The sequence below is a fragment of the Rhea americana genome, unplaced genomic scaffold (genome assembly GCF_003343005.1).
Source record: "Rhea americana isolate MKP2758 unplaced genomic scaffold, rheAme1 scaffold_57, whole genome shotgun sequence".
NCBI lineage: Eukaryota > Metazoa > Chordata > Aves > Rheiformes > Rheidae > Rhea > Rhea americana.
The window spans coordinates 2,857,098-2,865,961 of NW_028186723.1; the positions used below are offsets into that span (position 1 = coordinate 2,857,098).

The following is an 8,864-nucleotide window of genomic DNA, read 5'->3' on the forward strand; positions in this document are numbered from 1 at the left end:
CATGGTACTACTTCAGAGAGATATTATTTCATTCCATATAAACCCTCCTTGCAAAAGCAGTAAGAATGTTACTGTATTTATAAATGAATTTTAGTAACTAGAATAATGCCTGTTACCTGCAGAGATCCCTGTTTAAAAGCTAGGTGATAGTTTGCTTTGTATTCCTCTGTTTCTTTTTGTTGCTTTACGTTTCTAAGAATACAAATCCTAACAATGCTGTTTACCCTCAGAAAAGTTTTATTCATTTGAAAAATATTTTCCATATATGATACTTATTCTAATGAATGAAATTGTACAATATCAACTCTGAAAGTAGCTGTGCAAAAAAATGACAAGGTACTCAACTAATCTGCTCATAGTTGTGTTGGCAATCTGCAGCCTTAAAACCGTCTCTTGAYGTTGTTATTCAGAAAAGAAAAGAGAGATGGAAAGAGTGAGAGAGCAGATTTTCTTTATCTATCTTGTCAGTGTTTACTGTAACACTGTTGGTTTTGTCTTTGCTATCCTGTTGAAAGCAATATGGCTACAACCGTTGTTGGTTTGCCTATGAGATCACACATAAAAGCACAGAGCACGAGACTTCAAAGGCTTCTTTTGTAGAACCTTCAGTTCTAATGATGATACATAAGATAAGATAGGAAATGACCTAATCTGATTTTAAAACTTGATTTACAGTCCTACTAATCAGACAATTACATAGGAGTWAAATAATGCTATTTGGTGTAATCATTGCAGGATTGTAACCATGTGATCTTAACAACCTGACAGTTTCCCCAAAAATGTCACCAAAGTGTGAATATGGGAAGGAGGCAGCTATTCACTTTTTTGAGAATCCATTTCTCAGTCTCACTTATATAAAGTCAGTTTTGGTCTGTCTATGAAGATCACAATGAATGCATCTTCACAACGAATGGAGTAAAAATAATTGTTCATTGTTCACAATGAATGGAGTAAAATAACCCTTTTAAGTGCATTCAAGTTGTTATATCTTACCATTGTGATTTGGGGAGATTCCATATGATATTGGCATCCTCAGTTATCTCAGAAAAAGAGTGAGTTTTTATAAAGGATACATGAACAGGAAGAATTAATATGAGATCTTAATTCTGTGGTCTTATTTTTTTTTTCCCCCCAGAAAGGGGAGATAGATTTAAAAGTAGGACCTGGATAGCATAATGCCCTTAGTACATGTAGTATTTGTCTCCGTATATTGCTTCCTTTGAAGATTCAGGTCTCACCAGTCATCTTTCATTGAGCTGCTGTGGGAAAGTGGTCTAGATTATCAAGTTTATGGAGAAATGTATCTCTTTCCATGCATTAATGAGACTTGTCATGAACAGGAGAAAAATGGAAACAGGCCTGTGACTCACCTAGAACCTGTCATGAAAGACCTAATGGAGGTGGAACTAATATTATACTTTCAGATAGTGAAAAATGAATCTTTCTGTCATTACAGCTGCTACTTGCAATTTAAATAGGCTGCATTCTTCTGTTTTATAGTGCATCACAATCATTTTTGGCATGTTGTCATGTACCTGATGTCATCAGTGTATCTAAATAATTATCAAAGAAAGTGTCAGCACTGTGCTTTTTTCTGTTATTGGAGAGCTAGGTGATTTCATCATAGCCTGCTAGCTTACTGCTAGTTATGCTGTGGTATAAAGTAATGTGACTTATTTTGATATAGAGCTGTAGCTTGCTAATGTTTTCCCTATATGTTAATCTATCTCCTATGCTTTCATTTAAATTTTTGTATGTGATATACCAGTTGCTGTTTTGAAAGATTATTTTTGTATAAATGTGTGATGCTAGTTGAAAAATTATGAATTTAACAGGTCAGTAAGTCTTATTCACGCATAATTTGAACAGAAAAGCCCTGAACACCAAGGATTGTAAGTTATCGTATTTTATCTGTTTAGTTTTGTAATTGCTGCATTCATGGATTCTCCTTGATAAGAAAGTGCAAATGAAATCTAGTACTCTATAGGATATTTATATATTGGCGTAGTGCTGCTTTCTTACTTGCATGGATGATTTAAAAGTCAACAGTAACTCCACTCATGTCTAAATAGGAGGATTTTTTCAATATGAAAACCAGTCAAGGTAGCTGAGATTGAATTTAGCAGGCAGTGAGGAAGGTTTCTTTTGTGAATATTTCTCTTCTAATATGGATGTTTCTTTAAGTGGACCTTTGCTTCTCAAGGAATATTTGTTCATTTAAAGGGTTCACTTCTTCCTCAGCAATTTAACATGCGGTAGTCACTACTGCATGTTATAATGCATTCAAGCACAATGGTAATCTTAAGCACAATATGTTTAAAGTGTGTTCAAGGGAATACAAAGATTAATTTCTACCCCAGTTGACAATTGCACATTTTGCTGGTGCTTTATGAAGCTTTAAGTAATTCTTAGCAAATCTTTTATTTCCTGAAGTTGACAAAATATTCTTTTGCTGTCTATAACACCTTTGTGGAAAAGTGATGTATTAATATAGTTTTATTCTTCAGGGATACATTGGCTATCTAACCAAATAAGCATTCCATTGCCTGTAGTGAATTATGTGTAATGCAATAATGGCTAGAATCAATTTGTAAAACCAGTAAAATTACATATTTTGATGACTTGTTTTTTCAATCCCGGTTACGTATGACTTTAAGGGTTCACATTTTTATTGGTAGACATGATTTTAATGGCAATTAGACTAAAGAATGCTTTAAAAATTAAAGATGATGGTAATAATTGTGAGACTTTATCTGCATTCATGTATTATATTATGTTGTATAGAGTCCATAAAAAAAGTTTAAACTGTTAAGCTTTTTTGATGAATTTAGCCATTATGAACTGTTAGATTTTCTTCTGTATCTAGAATGTTTTGCTCTTTTGCTATTAGAGCCCAAATTGTGGTCCAGGGATTTCAGTGATCAATAGAGAAAGGTCAGATCACTTTTGTGTGGATTTAAGAGGAATTTAGAACCATAGCTGAGATCAGGACCCTTGTTTGTCAGGCAGTGTGCAAATCTAAAGAAAGAAATTTGTCCAGAAGAGCTTTACAATTAATAAAGGAAGATGAGCACAGAAATGGGCAGTGTAAGTGGTAACAAGTATTTCTTTAGAACAGAATTCTTGTTATGATCTCCCCCCCCCGCCTTTTCTTGCTATTAGTGCTTTTGGTAACACTGAGGAAAAAAATAGAAAATAGCTGCAAGTTTAAACAATAATTAAAGTGAAAGCATAAGGAAAAAAGATACTACTGGAAGAAAGATCGGCCCAGTCAGAAGCTGATTCTAAGTGTGACTGAAATAGTTGGAAAATACAAAAGGAAATGGTATGGGACAGCCAATCAATAGAGGAAAAACCATCATGAAGAACTGAAAAAAGTTATCTTCATAGTTCTTTCTTCTGTCACTTTGCTGCTGCCAGCTGAGTTTCTAACTGGACCCTTTCAGCGCTTCTTTCTCTTAAGAGGCTGTAGKAGGGTTGAGACTGCCTGAGCATGTGGTACATTTTCTTTAGAAATTAATTCTGAACTTAAATAAGTATAGAAGTGCAGTAGGGAATAGATTATGAGTTTCAATCCAAGCTCCAGTTCTATTTATCTCTTCTCTTATTGTTCTTTAGTAAAGACTGTTTAACTAGTCCTTGGAGTGCTAACTGCAGTGTTGTCAGTTTGTTAGACGTACTTAAGGAATCAAAACTACTAGTGATCTAAGCAGAGTTAGGCATGCTCCTACTCTTTCCCTAAATTATGATGAAGCTTAGATGGTAGGGACACACAGTTTAGCATTGTAGGCTTCTGAGCAGGTGAAGCAATGCAGATGTAGCAACCTAGGAAGCTTTGTAGTCCAAATTGTTGAAGAGATGGAGAATAAGTGTTGAGAATCTCTTTGACTGATTGCTTAAATTCTGCTTGTGTCCCAACTGAGATGCAATTTAGAAGATGTGAACATCAAAATTCAGTAATAGGAAAACCTTATTTAAATATTGATGGATTCTGGAAATGAAAGAGCTTTAGCTGAAGATGGAAACCGATACTGACTTGCTCTGGTTTATCTTAGTGTTATTTTTTTCTTCAAGGTCATCATCTTTCATGTACTGCATATCTGGGAAATGTGCAACAGTTATATAAATTCTAGAACAAATAGACTAAGACGTGCTACAGACTGGAGGGATAAAATAATGGGAGAAAATAGTTTTGTGCTGTTTTAGCAAAATTTGTTATCACTATTTTCAAACTCATTAATCATCTACTTAGTTGTCAATGTTAAAAAAAATTTACTCTAGCTGCTTATCATCTTGTCATATTCTCTAAGTGAGATATTTTTAAAATTATTCTTAAAATGCGTGACATGGTAGGAGAGAACATGACACATGCTGTGAAGGCATAATACATTTAGTAACAAGATAAGGTAAGCTCTTTGCTGTATTGCCATTTTTTCCTAAAATTATAGCATCCCAAACTATGTTCAGTTTTCCCATAATTGTGCTACCATTGCTATTACTTTTTCAGTAGGAGTAAAACTCTGAGTACCATCACAGCAAGAACATTGTTTTAACTCCCACTGCTCTCTGAGCAGCCTAAAAAGACATGATGCTTAAAAAGTGATGACCATTTTGTAAAAGCCCTCCTACCTGGGAGGCTATACAGGTGAGATTTTTATGCAAATCTCTATCATATTTATAACTATTATAAATCTGTCCACTTCTCTGCTGTCATATGGACGTTGTATGTTGGACATTTTCAACACCAAAGACAACAGATTTCTCAGCGTATACCAGAGTTTATAATTCTGTTTAAAAATGTCAACTTAATTGCTTATGAGAATCATTTATTTAATTATTTTCCAGATAGTCAGTCAATCTAAATATTCTGAGTATAAGTATCTTAAATTGTGTTTGAGGAAGTAGATTTGAAAACGTAGATTTAAAGATCTCTAAAAAATCATTTTATTTAGTAAATATCCATGCTTCCTCTGAATTGTGGCTTGAATCACTAGCACTATGGCCATTCAAAATCTAAATTGAATTGCAAATGCATCATTTATATTATGTGTTACCAAGGAAGTGGGTTACACCATCATTTTGAGGTCTGCAGTGACAGCTAGTAAATTTCTGTGTAGAGCTCAGGCTTCTTTTGTACTCTGAGAAATCTTCACTTGGATTTTTTCACTTGGAGTCTAGGATAAATCCTATATTCTGGCTTTATTTAACAGCTGGACAAGTGGCAAAGCACACTTCTGTCCCCAAAATGTATAGTGGTTTGGAAATACTTAAGCACTGGATGGATTATCACATATTAACTGTTAAGAGAGGATTACAGATCCATACTCTGGATCTATAGAGTGCAGATTCATACTCTGGGATTCAAAAGAGCATTTGATGACAGAACTGACATGCAGCTCTGTCAAATGTTATGATGTGGCCAAATCAAAGAGACTAAGAGGAACACATCTTCTGACGTAAGTGAGCCAAACTCTTACTTTTGAATCAATGAATTTTAAGTTTTTTATGGATACTTACTGAGGCACCTAATAGTCTTTTCCTGCATTTACCTAGCTGCTGATTTTGCTAAACTGACCATCAAGGCACCCATTTTTTGCCTAAACTGATTTACTACTCTGAAATTTGACATTCTTTTGTCTGAAAGTTGTATGTAGTATGCTTAGGCTATATCCACATAAAACACCAGGGCTGAGAGCATGTGAGCTACCATTAATTTTATTTCAATCTAGGGTGGTAGGAGCAGCATTTACCTTTCACGTAAGTATTTCATCGTTGGAGTCCTTATACTGCAAATGAAAGACCTAGGGTGCTTTCCCTCCTTGGAATCAAGGGATTCAAAACCAAGTCTGTCTGTTTCTAGAAGTGTATCCTGATTTCCTGCTTATAGTCAAAGTAGACTAAACCATCAGACCTTCCACTGAAGCTGAACCAGTGTACAGTCAAGACACCTGGGCTCAGAAGGAAACAAAAGAGAAAACAAATAAGAGTAATCACTGGCATCAGTCAGATCCCTGAGATCACCAGAAAAATGGTATGCTAGTGACAGAATAGAGCTAGAATGATTTTCAGCATCAAACCTCTATTTTGTTTATTTATTTATTTTATCTACTAGCTAATGTGAAAGGTAGAAGCAGTTCTAGGAAACAGTCTGGGGGCCACAGGTTTCTAGCGGTCAAGCTCCAAGTACCGTTTTCACATGGGCAGCCCACTCTAGAAGAAGATATACACAGTTCTTTAACATGTACTACTGACTTCCTTATTTTTTTCCTTTACTCAGCCTACTGTTAAGCTTTAAACTCCTTTCATTTACTATTTGGGGAGCTTAGATGTCAAACTCAGAGAGGTGAATTCTGTTGCCAAAGCTGCAAGCATAGGTTTCATCATACCTAATGCGTTAGTACTGAAATCTCATTTGGTAGCCCGCGCTTGAAGCTTTCCTAGCTTGTACTCTCCATCACTGATACCACTTGCAACACCTGTTAATAGCAGTTCTCTATGGAGATAAGTCACACCATCTGTCATTTTGATGAAAATAGGTAGGAATTATTATAGTATGTAAGCTGTGTTAACTAAGGGAACAAAAAATCCATGAGCTCCATAAAACCACATTATAAAGAAAGAATTAATTGATCATTTCTTATAATTGCTGGAAAATCATATGCTTGTAGTTGGAATAAAGTTATTAAAATAGACCTGGTTTTAGCTAGTCTATTCATTTTTTTAGCATTAAACTTTTCTACTGTTCTGACCACAGAGTCGTGAAACATGTTCAACATGTTTTTCATTTAGTAGTAGCTGGTTTTAATAGCTGGTAGTAATAGTTGATTTTAATAACACAAAAGCTCCGGTTCCTAGCTATTAATCTTCAGTGAGCAATGACCCAATGTTTTGCCCAGATAGCATGGATTACCTAAAAATGAAAGGCAAGTGTTCACAGTTCAAATTAATAAAACAAAATGCATTTCTGTATCAAATGATTATATGAGGAAGTTACAAATTTACGCTGAAGGTAAATAGAACATCTAAATTCTGGCCCTGAAGCAGTCATCAATTTTTCTTCCCCTAGAGTCTGGCAACCATGTAAAAATTACATATTATCTTGAGGTTTAAAAATCAAGATGGAGTACAACATTTAGTTTGTAATAAATGGGATATATAATATTGCTAAGAGATTTTTAAAAAGCACATTTTAATGTATTTTTATTACAATTCCTATCTTGTATCTTAAGTTTTTACAATGAGAAGGTGTGGTGTGTTCAACTGCAAGAGTCCAACTAATATGAATATACTTTCTGATGAAGTCGAAGCTATTTCATAATCATTGATGCCTCTAGTGCTTTTTAAGTAGTGGTATCAATGGCAAATTTTGCAGTAGACATGTTTGTGCACGCATGGCCATACAACATGGTGGAGAACAATAATAAGGCAACCATTTTGGAATAGGAATATTGTAATATTAATATTTATTGTAATATTATAATAGTAACAACGAATGCAATAATGTTGTCCTATTATTACAACATTATCAAGATAACACCAACAAGAGTACTTAGTTGTTACAAGTTGTAAAACAGAAAATAGTCATTTTTTTGCATAGTAAAGCAGCTTGTAACTTTCTTCTGCAGTGTCTTTTGCATTTAGCTTGAGTAGTCGCATGCTTGTTGATGTGACTTTGGGGATACTGAGGGAAGTCCTTCCTGAGGGCTACTGGGCTACTTTCTTTTCTGGAGTGGTGAGGCTCCTGAGTTGATGCAGCTCTTAGTGCAAGAGGGAGACAGACTTGGAAAGCGTATGCCAGGAGTTATAAAGTTCTGGTGGGCATCAACCCCACTCTGTCCAGGGTAAGAGGCCTCCTGTCTGTGACCATATTTTACTGTTGAAAATGTTTGTTTTTGTACATTCCATCCTTACTCTACATGGGGCAAAATGCCTGGAGATTGGATGCTTTTCTCAAGTATTGTCATAGGTCAGCACCTACACTGCTGAGAAGCAGTGAGGAGAAAAAACAAGCTATGAAACAAACACTGTATAGACTTTCTTTTATTAGTTTTTAATAGAACTGTTAAAGTGATATTCAGGGTTTAACTTGCTATCAGGAAATAGGTAAGTTAGTGATTTCTACTATTGTTGCAGATGGCCAAAAAACTGAGGTTTTATCTCCTACAACAAAATTCTTTGTTGAAGAAGTTTCTAGTTTAAAACCAGAAAAAAATTCCAGATCATTTGGTCCTATGTCGGGTAAGACTAAGAAGAACAAGGATCTTTTAGCTTTTATTTGCAGTAAAAACTGACAGAAAATTAGAAATCATACATGAACACAATAACCTTGGCTATTACTAGTATAAACAGCATCAGAAAACATTTTTTTCTTCATTTACTTAAAGTAGATTTAAGAATAAACGTGATTTTGTAGGAGTTTTGATGCACTTAGAAAGGACATGGAAAATTTTATACATCTTTTCTGTGTAGCATTCTTAATGCCTAATAGGCAGAGAATTGCATTTATGAAATTTACAACTGTTTCATAGGGTTTTTTTGCCACCTGATTGTCAGATGGCCAAAATTCTATGTTCTAGAAAATTTTTTTCTTAGTGATTTAATTGATGTTGTTAAAAATCAGTAATGTCTTTTAAGTTAGGCACTTTGTGGTTATTTGTATAAATAACAGATACACAGCTGATTGGAGGCTTAAGTTAAAGATGCCAAAAATCTATATGAGTAAAAGTATTTTAGATAAAAATAAATGTTGGGGATGAGTGAACAAACAGTAGTGCGCGCCATTTTTAGTGAACCAAACTTGCTTCGGGCATGGGAATATGAAACTAAGTTAATTTTTTCCAGTTCTGCTGTTTGTTTTGTATGTT

At 34.6% G+C, this 8,864-nt stretch overlaps 1 protein-coding gene across 12 annotated transcripts in view; it reads left to right on the plus strand.

Annotated features, from left to right (window-relative positions):
- Positions 1-8,864, plus strand: part of ATRNL1 (attractin like 1) — a 515,292-nt gene that overhangs the window by 150,598 nt on the left and 355,830 nt on the right. The gene's annotated exons all lie outside the window — the stretch shown is intronic.